Below are 18,161 nucleotides of genomic sequence, written 5' to 3' on the forward strand. Positions count from 1 at the left end.
CCAGTGTAGGATGAGGCTGTCTAGACCAGGAGGTCCCAGGTTTAACCAGTGTAGTATGAGGCTGTCTAGACCAGGAGGTCCCAGGTTTAACCAGTGTAGTATGAGGCCGTCTAGACCAGGAGGTCCCAGGTTTAACCAGTGTAGTATGAGGCTGTCTAGACCGGGAGGTCCCAGGTTTAACCAGTGTAGTATGAGGCTGTCTAGACCGGGAGGTCCCAGGTTTAACCAGTGTAGTATGAGGCTGTCTAGACCAGGAGGTCCCAGGTTTAACCAGTGCAGTATGAGGCTGTCTAGACCGGGAGGTCCCAGGTTTAACCAGTGTAGTATGAGGCTGTCAAGACCGGGAGGTCCCAGGTTTAACCAGTGTAGTATGAGGATGTCTAGACCGGGAGGTCCCAGGTTTAACTCGTGTAGTATGAGGCTGTCTAGACCGGGAGGTCCCAGGTTTAACCAGTGTAGTATGAGGCTGTCTAGACCAGGAGGTCCCAGGTTTAACCAGTGCAGTATGAGGCTGTCTAGACCGGGAGGTCCCAGGTTTAACCAGTGCAGTATGAGGCCGTCTAGACCGGGAGGTCCCAGGTTTAACCAGTGTAGTATGAGGCTGTCTAGACCGGGAGGTCCCAGGTTTAACCAGTGTAGTATGAGGCTGTCTAGACCAGGAGGTCCCAGGTTTAACCAGTGCAGTATGAGGCCGTCTAGACCAGGAGGTCCCAGGTTTAACCAGTGCAGTATGAGGCTGTGTAGACTGGGAGGTCCTGGGTTTAACCAGTGTAGTATGAGGCTGTCTAGACTGGGAGGTCCCAGGTTTAACCAGTGTAGTATGAGGCCGTCTAGACCAGGAGGTCCCAGGTTTAACCAGTGTCGTATGAGGCTGTCTAGACCGGGAGGTCCCAGGTTTAACCAGTGTAGGATGAGGCTGTCTAGACCAGGAGGTCCCAGGTTTAACCAGTGTAGGATGAGGCTGTCTAGACCGGGAGGTCCCAGGCTAAACTCGTGTAGTATGAGGCTGTCTAGACCGGGAGGTCCCAGGCTAAACTCGTGTAGTATGAGGCTGTCTAGACCGGGAGGTCCCGGGTTTAACCAGTGCAGTATGAGGCCGTCTAGACCAGGAGGTCCCAGGTTTAACCAGTGCAGTATGAGGCTGTGTAGACTGGGAGGTCCCAGGTTTAACCAGTGTAGTATGAGGCTGTCTAGACCGCGAGGTCCCAGGTTTAACCAGTGTAGTATGAGGCTGTCTAGACCAGGAGGTCCCAGGTTTAACCAGTGCAGTATGAGGCTGTCTAGACCGGGAGGTCCCAGGTTTAACCAGTGTAGTATGAGGCTGTCTAGACCGGGAGGTCCCAGGTTTAACCAGTGCAGTATGAGGCCGTCTAGACCGGGAGGTCCCAGGTTTAACCAGTGTAGTATGAGGCTGTCTAGACCGGGAGGTCCCAGGTTTAACCAGTGTAGTATGAGGCTGTCTAGACCAGGAGGTCCCAGGTTTAACCAGTGCAGTATGAGGCCGTCTAGACCAGGAGGTCCCAGGTTTAACCAGTGCAGTATGAGGCTGTGTAGACTGGGAGGTCCTGGGTTTAACCAGTGTAGTATGAGGCTGTCTAGACTGGGAGGTCCCAGGTTTAACCAGTGTAGTATGAGGCCGTCTAGACCAGGAGGTCCCAGGTTTAACCAGTGTCGTATGAGGCTGTCTAGACCGGGAGGTCCCAGGTTTAACCAGTGTAGGATGAGGCTGTCTAGACCGGGAGGTCCCAGGCTAAACTCGTGTAGTATGAGGCTGTCTAGACCGGGAGGTCCCAGGCTAAACTCGTGTAGTATGAGGCTGTCTAGACCGGGACGTCCCGGGTTTAACCAGTGTAGTATGAGGCTGTCTAGACCAGGAGGTCCCAGGTTTAACCAGTGTAGTATGAGGCTGTCTAGACCGGGAGGTCCCAGGTTTAACCAGTGTAGGATGAGGCTGTCTAGACCAGGAGGTCCCAGGTGTAACCAGTGTAGTATGAGGCTGTCTAGACCGGGAGGTCCCAGGTGTAACCAGTGTAGTATGAGGCTGTCTAGACCAGGAGGTCCCAGGTTTAACCAGTGTAGGATGAGGCTGTCTAGACCGGGAGGTCCCAGGTGTAACCAGTGTAGTATGAGGCTGTCTAGACCGGGAGGTCCCAGGTGTAACCAGTGTAGTATGAGGCTGTCTAGACCGGGAGGTCCCAGGTTTAACCAGTGTAGTATGAGGCTGTCTGGACCGGGAGGTCCCAGGTTTAACCAGTGTAGTATGAGGCTGTCTAGACCGGGAGGTCCCAGGTGTAACCAGTGTAGTATGAGGCTGTCTAGACCAGGAGGTCCCAGGTTTAACTCGTGTAGTATGAGGCTGTCTAGACCAGGAGGTCCCAGGTTTAACTCGTGTAGTATGAGGCTGTCTAGACTGGGAGGTCCCAGGTTTAACTCGTGTCGTATGAGGCTGTCTAGACCAGGAGGTCCCAGGTTTAACCAGTGTAGTATGAGGCTGTCTAGACCGGGAGTTCCCAGGTTTAACCAGTGTAGTATGAGGCCGTCTAGACCAGGAGGTCCCAGGTTTAACCAGTGTAGTATGAGGCTTTCTAGACCGGGAGGTCCCAGGTTTAACCAGTGTAGTATGAGGCTGTCTAGACCGGGAGGTCCCAGGTTTAACCAGTGTAGTATGTGGCTGTCTAGACCGGGAGGTCCCAGGTTTAACCAGTGTAGTATGAGGCTGTCTAGACCAGGAGGTCCCAGGTTTAACCAGTGTAGTATGAGGCTGTCTAGACCGGGAGGTCCCAGGTTTAACCAGTGTAGTATGAGGCTGTCTAGACCGGGAGGTCCCAGGTTTAACCAGTGTAGTATGTGGCTGTCCAGACCGGGAGGTCGCAGGTTTAACCAGTGTAGTATGAGGCTGTCCAGACTGGGAGGTCCCAGGTTTAACCAGTGTAGTATGAGGCTGTCTAGACCGGGAGGTCCCAGGTTTAACCAGTGTAATATGAGGCTGTCCAGACTCGGAGGTCCCAGGTTTAACCAGTGTAGTATGAGGCTGTCTAGACCGGGAGGTCCCGGGTTTAACCAGTGTAGTATGAGACCGTCCAGACCGGGAGGTCCCAGGTTTAACCAGTGTAGTATGAGGCTGTCTAGACCGGGAGGTCCCGGGTTTAACCAGTGTAGTATGAGGCTGTCTAGACCAGGAGGTCCCAGGTTTAACCAGTGTAGTATGAGGCTGTCTAGACCGGGAGGTCCTGGGTTTAACCAGTGTAGTATGAGGCTGTCTAGACCGGGAGGTCCCAGGTTTAACCAGTGTATTATGAGACCGTCCAGACTGGGAGGTCCCAGGTTTAACTAGTGTCGTATGAGGCTGTCTAGACCGGGAGGTCCCGGGTTTAACCAGTGTAGGATGAGACCGTCCAGACTGGGAGGTCCCAGGTTTAACTAGTGTCGTATGAGGCTGTCTAGACCGGGAGGTCCCAGGTTTAACCAGTGTAGTATGAGGCCGTCTAGACCGGGACGTCCCAGGTTTAACTAGTGTAGTATGAGGCTGTCCAGACCGGGAGGTCCCAGGTTTAACCAGTGTCGTATGAGACCGTCCAGACCGGGAGGTCCTGGGTTTAACCAGTGTCGTATGAGGCTGTCTAGACCGGGAGGTCCTGGGTTTAACCAGTGTCGTATGAGGCTGTCTAGACCGGGAGGTCCTGGGTTTAACCAGTGTCGTATGAGGTTGTCTAGACCAGGAGGTCCCGGGTTTAACCAGTGTAGTATGCGGCCATCTAGTCTGGGTCAATTCCCAGTTATTCATCTGAAAAGGGAAAGGGATGGGAGCGAAAAGGTTGAGAGGGGACTAGGGTATGTACTGAGAGGGGATTGAGGATATGCTGAGAGGGGGTTGAGGATATGGTGAGAGGGGGTTGAGGATATGGTGAGAGGGGATTGAGGATATGGTGAAAGTGGATTGAGGGATATGGTGAGAGGGATTGAGGGATATGGTGAGAGGGGATTGAGGATATGGTGAGAGGTGGTTGAGGATATGGTGAGAGGGGATTGAGGATATGGTGAGAGGGGATTGAGGGATATGGTGAGAGGGGATTGGGGATATGGTGAGAGGGGGTTGAGGATATGGTGAGAGGGGATTGAGGGATATGGTGAGAGGGGATTGGGGATATGGTGAGAGGGGATTGAGGATATGGTGAGAGGTGGTTGAGGATATGGTGAGAGGGGATTGAGGGATATGGTGAGAGGGGATTGGGGATATGGTGAGAGGGGATTGAGGGATATGGTGAGAGGGATTGAGGGATATGGTGAGAGGGGATTAAGGATATGGTGAGAGGGATTGAGGGATATGGTGAGAGGGGATTGAGGATATGGTGAGAGGGGATTGAAGATATGGTGAGAGGGGATTGGGGATATGGTGAGAGGGGGTTGAGGGATATGGTGAGAGGGGATTGGGGATATGGTGAGAGGGGATTGAGGATATGGTGAGTGGGGATTGGGGATATGGTGAGAGGGGGTTGAGGGATATGGTGAGAGGGATTGAGGATATGGTGAGAGGGGATTGGGGATATGGTGAGAGGGATTGAGGATATGGTGAGAGGGGATTGGGGATATGGTGAGAGGGGATTGGGCATATGGTGAGAGGGGATTGGGGATATGGTGAGAGGGGATTGGGGATATGGTGAGAGGGGATTGGGGATATGGTGAGAAAGTAGAATTGAGATATAAAAGGGACAGGTTGGTCGAGCCCAATTGCCTTTTTTTCTGATCCTTCTGAATATTTAAAGGCTAAGACCTAAGTCGTCAGTAACTGACTGCCGTGTAACAGTAATCAATTTCTTTTTTCCTTCTTTCCCAGGGTGTCAGTTAATCAATAACCAAGTTGAACACAAGACCTACCACGAAGGGCTGCAGAAGCTCAATCAACACAGTTAAGGACTTGTGCAGAATCCTCTGCCTGGCACGGACAGATGGAGAAGGCAGCGGACCAGTGAAGGTGGTCCTGTGAAGATGGTGTCATTTGAAGTTAAGAGGGTAGATTGAAAGGCCCTTGGATCCATCACAAATCAATAAGGCTTCGCTCAAGTGGTGCTGAAAAGAGGGCTGCATTTTCCATTTTATAAATGATCCAGTAGGGATTTCTTTCACCTTGCGCTGACTCCTCCCAGTGTATGGTGCCATAGACACCGACCAGCAACTCTCCAGCACCTCCCCCACCCTTTGTGGCCTTTCTTGATGCGTGAACCTACTTGGCGAGGGGCGGCAAGCTATTTGCCCAGGGGAGAGCATCACACAGCCAGGCCCAATCTTGTCCTCACCCAACGTTCAAATCGGTGCACAGTCTAGCAGGGGCGAGAGTTAGAGCAGGAACCCGGAGTGAATCCCCTAACCCGTGCCCCCAACCAGTCTCCACAATCCAGGGGGGTCCTGCAGCCAATTTGGTGCCCACCTACTGAAATCAGTGTCTTGGTCTCGGAGATCCCCCTGGTCTGTTCTGATCAGTGCCACGGCTCATACCGATCAAACCAGACTTCTTTTAAAGCAGACACCTCCCGTCAAAGAGGTTTGGAGGAAGAGACATTGGGAGGCTCAGCGCTGGACATATCTGCTCCGCTTGCACCTCAAGTGGGCCAGGAAATAACCGAACGTTTTCTTTGCCTCTGTCCAGCTTCCCTCATGTCACCCAAGAGACCCCCACCTCTTGCAGGAGTTGGCTGCCGCCACAGCAGGAGGCCTCCCTCCTCCGGGACTATCGGCTGTTTCTCAAACAAAGGCTGGGGCGGGCGAGGGGAGTAAATGAGTCAACGTCAAGCGTAAATAACTTCCGAAGTTAGAGTTGTAATCATTAGCCTGTCAGTAAACGCACTACGCTGTTTACAGTGGGGCTGAACCCCCTACCCCGAGGGAGAGGAGAGCTTTGTATGTGAGCCTTCGAGGCGAGCTGCCCTGACCCGGTCGTGCCAGTCTGGGAGTTTTTTTTTGATATAGTGTCTGTTCCTGAACTTCATTAAGTTTTATGATCTCAGCCTCTCGTATATAACCATTAGTAGCTGCAAAAGATTTAAACGGTTACAAATTCTGGGGCGGCACTGACTGAGACTGCACCCCCAGGCAGTTCAACAATGGAGACCGCAGGCAATTTTCCACCCCCCTCCCTCCTGTGGCTGTAATGGAGCCCAGTGTAACAATGCGCCTGATAAATGTTTGATTTGCTAACCCTGCCCTGCCTCCTTTTCTACGCAGTTTATTAGTTCCCATTGTAAAGGTTATTTTGTGTCAACGGTAAGCACGGCTCCCAGGATCAAACCTGCCGTCAACACAGATTCCCAAATGCAAAGAAAGACTTGCATTTTTATAGCTCCTTTCACAACCTCAGGACGTCCCAAAGCGCTTTACAGCCAATGAAGTATTTTCGGAATGTCGTCACTGTTGTAATGTAGGAAACGCGGCAGCCAATTGGCACACAGCAAGATCCCACAAACAGCAAAGAGGTAATGACCAGATAATCTGTTTTGGTGATGTTGGTTGAGGGATAAATATTGGCCAGGACACTGGGGAGAACTCACCCGCTCTTCTTCAAAATAATGACTTGGGATCTTTTACGCCCACCTGAGGGGACAGATGGGCCCTTGGTCTAACGTCCCATCTGAAAGATGGCACCTCTGACAGTGCAGCACTCCCTCGGTACTGGCACTGGGAGTGTCAGCCTAGATTTTCTGCTCAAATCTTGCAGTGGAACTTGAACCCATGACCTTCTGACTCAGAGGCGAGAGTGCTACCCACTGAGCCATGGAGACAGCAGCACCATCTCATTTAGCATCCAGCAGCAGCCAACTGAGATGATTGTGACTACATAAGAACATAAGAAATAGAAGCAGGAGTAGGCCATACAGCCCCTCGAGCCTGCTCCGCCATTCAATCTTGACCTTAACTCCACTTTCCTGCCCAATCCCCATATCCCTTGATTCCCCTAGAGTCCAAAAATCTGTCCATCTCAGCCTTGTATACTCAATGACTCAGCATCCACAGCACTCTGGGGTAGAGAATTCCAAAGATTCACAACCCTCACAGTGAAGAAATTCCTCCTCATCTCAGTCCTGAATGGCCGACAACCTTATCCTGAGATTATGCCCCCTAGTTCTAGATTCTCCAACCAGGGGAAACAGCCTCTCAGCCTCTACTCTGTCAAGTCCCCTCATAATCTTATATGTTTCAATGAGATCGCCTCTCATTCTTCTAAACTCCAGAGAGTATAGGCCCATTCTACTCAATGTCTCCTCATAGGACAACCCCCTCATCCCAGGAATTAATCTAGTGAACCTTCGTTGCACCGCCTCTAAGGTAAGTATATCCTTCCTTAGATAAGGAAACCAAAACTGTAAACAGTACTCCAGGTGAGGTCTCACCAATAACCTGTACAACTGTAGTAAGACTTCCTTTCTCTTGTACTCCAACCCCCTTACAATAAAGGCCAACATGCCATTTGCCTTCCTAATTGCTTGCTGTACCTGCATGCTAACTTTTTGTATTTCTTGTACGAGGACACCCAAATCTCTCATAGTTTCTCACCATTTAAAAACTATTCTGTTTTTCTATTCTTCCTACCAAAAGTGAATAACCTCACATTTCCCCACATTATACTCCATCTGTCACCTTCTTGCCCACTCACTTAACCTGTCTATATCCCTTTGCAGACTCTTTGTGTCCTCCTCACAGCTTACTTTCCCACCTAGCTTTGTATCATCAGCAAACTTGGATACATTACACTCGGTCCCTTCATCTAAGTCATTAATATAGATTGTAAATAGCTGAGGCCCAAACACTGATTCTTGTGGCACCCCACTAGTTACAGCCTGCCAACCTGAGAATGACCTGTTTATCCCTACTCTCTGTTTTCTGTCCGTTAACCAATCCTCTATCCATGCTAATATGTTACCCCCAACCCCATGAGCCCTAATCTTGTGTAACAACCTTTTATGTGGCACCTTATCGAATGCCTTTTGAAAATCCAAACATACAACATCCACTGGTTCCCCTTTATCTACCCTGCTAGTTACATCCTCAAAAAACTCTAATAAATTTCTCAAACACAATTTCTCTTTCATAAAACCATGTTGACTCTGTCTAATCATATTATGATTTTCTAAGTGCCCTGTTACCACTTCCTTAATAATGGATTCCAGCATTTTCCCGACGACTGATGTCAGACTAACTGGCCTGTAGTTTTGTTTTCTCTCTCCCTCCTTTCTTGAATAGTAGGGTTACATTTGCTACCTTCCAATCCGCTGGGATCATTCTTGAACCTAGGGAATTTTGGAAGATCATAACCAATGCATCCACTATCTCTGCAGCCACCTCTTTTAGAACCCTCAGATGTAGGTCATCAGGTCCAGGGGATTGTCAGCTTTTAGTCCCTTTAGACGAGCTGATGAGGATCAACACCTTACATCAAGATGAGCCGTACTGATGTTTTGAGGTGGATTTTAACTTGCTACACCGGGGGTAAACTGGCAGTATGGGATCAGTCACCCTGGACTTCAATGGATGGGCGGCTGATTTGCTACTTCCAGTTGACTGGCTGGCAGTGAAAGTTACAATCTACCTCTTCATTTTTTTCCTCACATTAGAAAATTTCACACTGTTCTAACACCAAATAGGAATAACATTTGTATTTATACAGCACTGTCTCCCACCATCACAACATCTCAAAGTGTTTTGCACCGTAAATTACTTTTGAGATGACTGTCGTCAAGCATGCAATCTTGGCAGCCATTCTGTACGAGCAACATTTCACGCAAACTGACGACGGGAACAGGCTACGGCCAGAACCCTGCTCTTCTTTCAAATATTACATCGAAACTGCAGCACATAGTGCCAAGGGATCCTTAACATCCACCTGGTCAGGGAGACAGGGCCTCGATTTAACGCCTCATGCGAAGGACAAACGCCTCTGGCAGTGCAGCTCTCCCTGGGTTGTCAGCCTAGATTCTGTCCTCAAATCCTGGTGCACTGCCAAGGCCACCATGCTACCCACAGAGCCAAGCTGACCCAGACTTGGATTTAGTTCAACAGTTACATAGTCTGAGGGTAAAAACGTGTTGGGTATGATATGAAAGGGCCCTGATCCAGGTGTGCCGTTTCTTGGTAAAGTACAGTACGTACAATAGAAACCTTTACTCTCTCATTATAACAAACATGGTCCTTGGAACTGAAAGAAGCTGAACTGTATCAAGAAAAGCGACAAGAGCCGGCTAAAAGAGGCTCAAAATCTGAAAAAGTCTGCCAATCCTGACTCTGCATGACACTATCGGAACATGACTCACTCAGTGTCAGCCGTGACTAAGGTGGCCGTCTCTCGTTGGACGTATTCATGAAGGTTTCATCACATGACCGCCTGCCTCCAACAGCCCCGCCCCCACATTCTCGCCATTGGTTGCCCGACATGTCCATCCTCTCAGTGCGCCACCTTCCCACAGCCAATCGGACTCCTCATGACCCGATTGGATGATCCTTCCTGTCAGTCAAACTGTCCTTTTTTCCCCCTTGTCCGCTATATTTTTATAATTAATAAACAAAAGAATTTTTTTTTGAAAACACAATTTTTTAATGCCCCTATGATTTTTCTCCGGAAGATTTAACCTTTAATTCCTGGAGACTCCAGGCCAATCCTGGAGGGTTGGCAACCCTAGCCGTGGCTCAGTTGGTAGCACTCACACCTCAACAAGGCATGAAGGTTGTGGGTCTCAAGCCCCACTCCAGACACTTGAGCACATAATCGAGGCTGACACCCCAGGGGAGTGCTGCACTGTTGGAGGTGCCGTCTTTCGGCTGAGATGTTAAACCAAGGCCACGTCCGCCCTCTCAGGTAGATGTGAAAGGTCCCACGGTACTATTTCGAAGAGGAACATGGGAGTTCGCCCCGTTGTCCTGGCCAACATTTATTCTTCAACCAACATCACTGAAAAAACACATGACCTGGTCATTTATCTCATTGCTGTTTGTGGGACCTTGCTGTGAGAAAATTGGCTGCTGCGTTTCCTACATTACAACAGTGGCTACACTTCAAAAAGTGCCTACTTAAAGTGCTTTGGGACGTCCTGAAGGCTTCATGGTGGAAAGGTAGCAAACCTGCTGCACCACCAGTTTCCACTTTAGTGCTGCAAGTCTATGCCTTCTGATTACATAGCAACGAGAATCCAATTTAACTGCTCGACACTCAAATGGGAAATATGCTGCATCTACTGCCTGTACTGGATGTCATATTGACAAGTGGGGCTGGTTCATACTGAGAATACTCTCATTTTGTAGCATCAAGAACATTTGGATGAATGATGGTCAGCTGCAGTCCCAGGTCTTCCGCGTTCCCCTCATTGTTTAGCAGGCTTAACACTCCGGATATCTGTCCTGCGACCCTGGATTCTCGGATTCTGGATCATCCCAAGGCTCTGCGTCAACCCCTCCTGTGGATGCATTGATAATGGCACGAACGATGCGCCATCCCTGATCTCTGTTCGCTGGCAGCCATTCCAGGCCCCTGCCAGCTGATAGCACACCTCACACTCTCTTCCGGCTGGTAGCCCTTCCATGACTCTCCTCCCTACCAACAGTGCTGTCTGCCCTGCAGATGACCCCCCACGCCCCAGTTCCACTGTGTTCACCGCCCGCAGGCAGCCCCGCCACACGCACTCCAGCTAACTGCGAAACGCTCCATGGTAGTGGCACTCCTTAGGAATGGACCTGGCCTTTCCCACAGTGCTCGTTTAATCTATCCTGGCCAATATTTATCCCTCAACCAACACCTAAAAAAAACAGATTATCTGGTCATTATCATATTGCTGTTTGTGGGATCTTGCTGTGCGCAAATTGGCTGCTGCGTTTCCTACATTACAACAGTGACTGCACTTCAAAAGTACTTCATTGGCTGTAAAGTGCTTTGGGGGCATCCTGAGCTTATGAAAGGCACTTATAAATGCAAGTCTCTCTTTCTTTCACCAGCAAAAATTCAGGACAACATCAGGTCAACATGGATCATTCCCTATTTAAATTTCCGCAAATATCATAATCCTGATAATCATCATTTTAAAACTTACGCTTTGTTATGTTTACTCTACCTCGACATGGTCCATCTACTGCCCATGTAGTAACAACCAATAACCTGGCTCTTAGTGGGTAAAAGGCAATGATTCACTCCCATCTGGTACTGTACAGCTTGCGTGCCTCAGTGTCAGCTCCAGTACATGCACAGTGTGCACTCGGTGAAAGGGAACGCTTCACTCCTGTCTGGTAATGTACGACCCCTGTGTGCCTCATCACCTCTCGCGGCCCCTCCACGTCTCTGATTTGTCACGCTGCTTGTCAGACATCCAGTACTGGAAGAGCAGAAATTTCCTCCAACTAAATATGGGGAAGACCGAAGCCATTGTCTTTGGTCCCCACCAAAAACTCCATTCCCTAACCGTTGAATCCATCCCTGTCCCTGGCCACTGTCTGAGGTTGAACCAGACAGTTTACAACCTTGGCGTCCAATTTGACCCTGAGATGAGTTTCCGACCACATATCATCTCCATCACCAAGACCGCCTACTTCCACCTCCGTAAAACATCGCCCGTCTCCGCCCCTCCTCAGCTCATCTGCTGAAACCCTCATCCATGCTTTTATTACCTCCAGATTTCATTATTCCAATGCTTTCCTGGCCGGCCTCCCATCCTCCACACTCCATAAACTTGAGCTCATCCAACACTCTACTGCCTGTATCCTAAATTGTACCAAGTCCCGTTCACCCATCACCCCTGTGCTCACTGACCTACATTGGCTCCCGGTCCATGGACGCCTCGATTTTAAAAATCTCATCCTTGTTTTCAAATCCCTCCATGCCCTCGCCCCTCCCTATCTCTGTAACCTCCTCCAGTCCTACAGCCCCCCGAGATCTCTGCGCTCCTCCAATTCTGGCCTCTTGCACATCCCCGATTTTAATCGCTCCACCATTGGCATCCATGCCTTCAGCTGCCTCGGCCCTAAGCTGGAATTCCCTCCCTAAACCTCTCCACCTCTCTCTCCTCCTCTAAGACGGTCCTTAAAACCTACCTCTTTGACCAAGCTTTTGGTCACCTGTCCTAATATCTCCTTATGCGGCTCGGTGTCAAATTTTGTTTGTGAAGCACTTTGGGACATTTCACTATGTTAAAGGCGCTATATAAATGCAAGTTGTTGTTGTGTCAGTTCCTGTACACGTACACTGCATATCAGGTAAAGGGGAACGATTCACTCCCGTCTGGTACCGTACGGCTTGTGTGTGTCTCAGTGTCAGCTCCAGTACATGTATAGCACTCACTGGGTTTGCTTGTCAATCCCTTCAAGTACAACAACACTGCCCCTTTAATCCTCAACTCCAACAATTCGAAACAATCTTTAAAGGCACATCAATCTCGCAGAAAAATGGGGCTCGTCAAAACTTTGCTAAATGGAAAAAATGACTTCAAAATGGCGCACTGAATCAGGATCAGATCACGATACGTTTTCATGTGACATTATGGTGAGCAACGTAATGCCCAGTTCTACTGCGTGCTCCCTCTCTGTCCAGCAATGCTGGAAACTCCCCCTTTACAATCAGTTAAACATGCATTCAGCCTCTGTAAGAAAATGGACTTCAGGCCTCCTCCCCCTTCCCCGCTCCCAATTCCACTCCCCACCCCTGATCTTGACAACTCCACGCAGTGGTGACGAAGGTTGTTCTGAAAAGGGGACGGGGCTTGGCGAAGGGGGAGGGAGAAAGGGAGGAGGGGGGGTGGTGGTATGGGAGAACAATGAAATCATTAATGAGCTCAGCATTCTCCTCAACCAGCTAATTACGAACTCTGGATGACCTCAGGCGAACACCAGGGGATCTGAGCGCAGAACACAGCCCTGCCACTCAAAAAGAAACAATTGTCCAACGAAGGAAACCACAGGATTGGGAAGGAGGGGAGAGGGGAGAGCCTCGTCCAGGGAAGGCACACACATACAGCAAACCAAGGGCACCAGGGATGGGAACAAGCTATTCCACCGTGGAAGCTCTGCTGCATTAACTTTCTGAACATGCCATCTGATTGTGGGGTTACTTTATGTAACCCGAATGATGAACATGCCTCTCCCTTGATCAATCATTTCAAACAAATTTTTAAAATTCATTCTCGGGATGTGGGAAAGGCCGGCATTTATTGACCATCCCCTAGTTCTTGAGTTTGCCACAATTGAGTGTCTTGCTGGGGGCAGTTAATGGTCAACCAGGTCGGTGTGGGACTGGAGTCACATACAGGCCCAGACCGGGTAAGGACGGCAAATTCCCTTCCGAAAGGACATCAGTGAACCGGCTGGGTTTTTACGACAATCCGACAGCTTCATGGTCACTTTTACTGAGACCAGCTTTTTATTCCCAGATTGTTTTTTAAAACTAAATTGAAATTCTGAAACTGCCCTGTTGGGATTTGAACTTAGGTTCCCGACAGCTGTTTTAAATTTACTTGTCGCTAATTTTCACCGATGTATTTTGGCCCTGGTTTCTTGCTGCATTTTGTACAAAATGATCATCGAAACAGGAACAGGAGGCGGGAGGGCGGTTCCGTCCTCATTTCAACATTTTGTGCGCCCAATCCTTCCCACGCCCGCTGGTAAATACATACAGGTACACAAAGAGCAGGGCGAAGAAAGACGAGCAGGCCCCTGAGTGCGCATCTTACCAGTTAGACAATGCAACCCTCGTTCACAACCCTCCCCGCAACCCGCGAGTGATAACTCCTGAGGGAGACCAAAAAAAAAAAGCAGAGAAATGAACCAGAGCTCCATTTCAGGATAAACTCTGGAAAATTCCAATCTCCCCTCCAACTGCCTAAAGTAATCAAACAAAGGCGGGAGATCATGGTTACCCATGATGATCACGAGACACACTTATATACAACCCCACGCCCACCCGCGACCTCGATATGTTCCAATATCCCAAGGAACATAGGACTGTGCAAATTTGGAACAGACCTCTCCTATTCATGGGAGGCTGTGCCGAAGGTCACTGACTCACAATGTTTCTTTCTTTCACGGGGGAGATGCTGGAATTTGGTTCCCTGCCCACTCCTCGCTGGTGAAGGTGAGCAGCATTTTTCATTTGCAGCATCTTAAAAACACTCCGCTTTTTAAGAAAGGAGAGAGAGGGAAACCAGGGAATTATAGACCAGTTAGCCTGACATCTGTTGTGGGGAAATTGCTGGAGTCTATAATTAAGGATGGGGTGACTGAACACCTTGAGAATTTTCAGTTAATCAGGGAGAGCCAGCATGGATTTGTGAAAGGTACGTCGTGCCTGACAAACCTGATTGAATTTTTTGAAGAGGTGACTAAAGTAGTGGAGAGCAGAATGTCAATGGATGTTATTTATATGGACTTCCAGAAGGCACTTGATAAAGTCCCACAAAAGAGACTGTTAGCTAAGATAGAAGCCCATGGAATCGAGGGAAAAGTACGGACTTGGTTAGGAAGTTGGCTGAGCGAAAGGCGACTGAGAGTAGGGATAATGGGGAGGTACTCACATTGGCAGGATGTGACGAGTGGAGTCCCGCAGGGATCTGTCCTGGGGCCTCAATTATTCACAATAATTATTAACGACTTAGATGAAGGCATAGAAAGTCTCATATCTAAGTTTGCTGATGACACAAAGATTGGGGGCATTTTAAGCAGTGTAGATGGAAACATAAAATTTTACCCAGTATGTACGGCACATGAATTTTTCCTTTTACACTATGTTTACTGTACATAAATCGTACAATTTCAACCAGTTTGTGCTGCACATAAATCTTTCCATTTTACCCAGTGTGCACTGTACATGAATCATTCCATTTTACCCAGTGTGTACTGTACATGAATCGTTCCCTTTTACCCAGTGTGTACTGTACATGAATTGTTCCATTTTACCCAGTGTACTGGACACGAATAATTCCATTTTACCCAGTGTACTGTACACGAATCATTCCATTTTACCCAGTGTGTACTGTACATGAATCGTTCCATTTTACCCAGTGTGCTGTACATGAATCGTTCCATTTTACCCAGTGTGTACTGTACATGAATCGTTCCATTTTACCCAGTGTGCTGTACATGAATCGTTCCATTTTACCCAGTGTGTACTGTACATGAATCGTTCCATTTTACCCAGTGTGCTGTACATGAATCATTCCATTTTACCCAGTGTGTACTGTACATGAATCATTCCATTTTACCCAGTTTGTAATGTGCATGAATCGTTCCCTTTTACCCAGTGTGGACTGTAAATGAATCATTACCTGTTACCCAGTGTATACTGTACATGAATCATTCCATTTTACACAGTGTGTACTGCACATGAATCATTCCATTTTACCCAGTGTGAACTGTACATGAATCGTTCCCTTTTACCCAGTGTGTACTGTAAATGAATCATTCCCTTTTAATGAGTGTGTACTGTACATGAAACATTCACTTTTACCCAGTGTGAACTGTACATGAATCATTCCATTTTACCTAGTTTGTAATGTGCATGAATCGTTCCCTTTTACCCATTGTGTACTGTACATGAATCATTACCTTTTACCCAGTGTGTACTGTACATGAATCATTCCCTTTTACCCAGTGTGTACTGAAAATGAATCGTTCCCGTTTACCAAGTGTGTACTGCACATGAATCATTCCCTTTTACCCAGTGCACACTGCACATGAATCATTCCATTTTACCTAGTGTGTACTGCACATGAATCATTCCATTTTACCTAGTGTGTACTGGACATGAATCATTCCCTTTTACCCAGTGTGTACTGTACATGAATCATTCCCTTTTAACCAGCATGTACTTTGAATGAATCATTCCCTTTTACCCAGTGTGAACTGTACATCAATCATTCCCTTTTTCCCAGTGCATACTGCACATGAATCATTCCCTTTTACCCAGTGTGTACTCGACATGAATCATTCCTTTCTACCCAGTGTGTACTGTACATGAATCATTCCCTTTTACCCAGTGTGTACTGTACATGAATCATTCCCTTTTACCCAGTGTGTACTGTACATGAATCATTCCCTTTTACCCAGTGTGTACTGTACATGAATCATTCCCTTTTACCCAGTGTGTACTGTACATGAATCATTCCCTTTTACCCAGTGTGTACTGTACATGAATCATTCCCTTTTACCCAGTGTGTACTGTACATGAATCATTCCCTTTTACCCAGTGTGTACTGTACATGAATCATTCCCTTTTACCCAGTGTGTACTGTACATGAATCATTCCTTTCTACCCAGTGTGTACTGTACATGAATCATTCCCTTTTACCCAGTGTGTACTGTACATGAATCATTCCCTTTTACCCAGTGTGTACTGTACATGAATCATTCCCTTTTACCCAGTGTGTACTGTACATGAATCATTCCCTTTTACCCAGTGTGTACTGTACATGAATCATTCCCTTTTTCCCAGTGTGCACTGCACATGAATCATTCCCTTTTACCCAGTGTGTACTGTACATGAATCATTCCCTTTTAACCAGCATGGACTTTGAATGAATCATTCCCTTTTACCCAGTGTGAACTGGACATGAATCATTCCCTTTTTCCCTGTGCATACTGCACATGAATCATTCCATTTTACCCAGTGTGTACTGTACATGAATCATTCCATTTTACCCAGTGTGTACTGTACATTAATCATTCCCTTTTAACCAGCATGTACTTTGAATGAATCATTCCCTTTTACCCAGTGTGAACTGTACATGAATCATTCCCTTTTTCCTAGTGCATACTGCACATGAATCATTCCCTTTTGCCCAGTGTGTACTGAACATGAATCATTCCCTTTTACCCAGTGTGTACTGTACATGAATCATTCCCTTTTACCCAGTGTGCACTGTTCATGAATCATTTCCTTTTACCCAGTGTGTACTGTACATGAATCATTCCCTTTTACCCAGTGTGTACTGCACATGAATCATTCCCTTTTTCCCAGTGCATACTGCACATGAATCATTCCATTTTACCTAGTGTGTACTGTACATGAATCATTCCCTTTTACCCAGTGTGTACTGTACATGAATCATTCCCTTTTTCCCAGTGCATACTGCACATGAATCATTCCATTTTACCTAGTGTGTACTGTACATGAATCATTCCCTTTTACCCAGTGTGTACTGTACATGAATCATTCCCTTTTAACCAGCATGTACTTTGAATGAATCATTCCCTTTTACCCAGTGTGAACTGTACATGAATCATTCCCTTTTTCCCAGTGCATACTGCACATGAATCATTCCCTTTTACCCAGTGTGTACTCGACATGAATCATTCCTTTCTACCCAGTGTGTACTGTACATGAATCATTCCCTTTTACCCAGTGTGTACTGTACATGAATCATTCCCTTTTACCCAGTGTGTACTGTACATGAATCATTCCCTTTTTCCCAGTGTGCACTGCACATGAATCATTCCCTTTTTCCCAGTGTGCACTGCACATGAATCATTCCCTTTTACCCAGTGTGTACTGTACATGAATCGTTCCCTTTTACCCAGTGTACTGTACATGAATCATTCCCTTTTTCCCAGTGCATACTGCACATGAATCATTCCCTTTTTCCCAGTGTGCACTGCACATGAATCATTCCCTTTTTCCCAGTGTGTACTGTACATGAATCATTCCCTTTTAACCAGCATGTACTTTGAATGAATCATTCCCTTTTACCCAGTGTACTGTACATGAATCATTCCCTTTTACCCAGTGTGCACTGTTCATGAATCATTCCCTTTTACCCAGTGTGTACTGTACATGAATCATTCCCTTTTACCCAGTGTGTACTGCACATGAATCGTTCCATTTCACCCAGTGGGTACTGTACATGAATCGGTCCATTTTACCCAGTGTGCTGTACATGAAGCGTTCCATTTTACCCAGTGTGTACTGTAAATGAATCATTACCTTTTACCCAGTGTGTACTGTACATGAATCATTCCATTTTACCCAGTGTGTACTGTACATGAATCATGCCATTTTACCCAGTGTGAACTGTACATGAATCATTACCTTTTACCTAGTGTGTACCATGCATGAATCACTCCATTTTACCCAGTGTGTACTGTACATGAATCGTTCCCTTTTACCCAGTGTGTACTGTAAATGAATCATTCCCTTTTAACGAGTGTGT

The 18,161-nt window shown here is 47.5% G+C and overlaps 1 protein-coding gene across 1 annotated transcript in view; it reads right to left on the minus strand.

The window, feature by feature from the left end:
- Positions 1-18,161, minus strand: part of LOC137325560 (pre-B-cell leukemia transcription factor 1-like) — a 678,362-nt gene that overhangs the window by 589,498 nt on the left and 70,703 nt on the right. The window lies entirely within an intron of this gene.

The sequence above is a fragment of the Heptranchias perlo genome, chromosome 9, assembly GCF_035084215.1.
Source record: "Heptranchias perlo isolate sHepPer1 chromosome 9, sHepPer1.hap1, whole genome shotgun sequence".
Taxonomy (NCBI): domain Eukaryota; kingdom Metazoa; phylum Chordata; class Chondrichthyes; order Hexanchiformes; family Hexanchidae; genus Heptranchias; species Heptranchias perlo.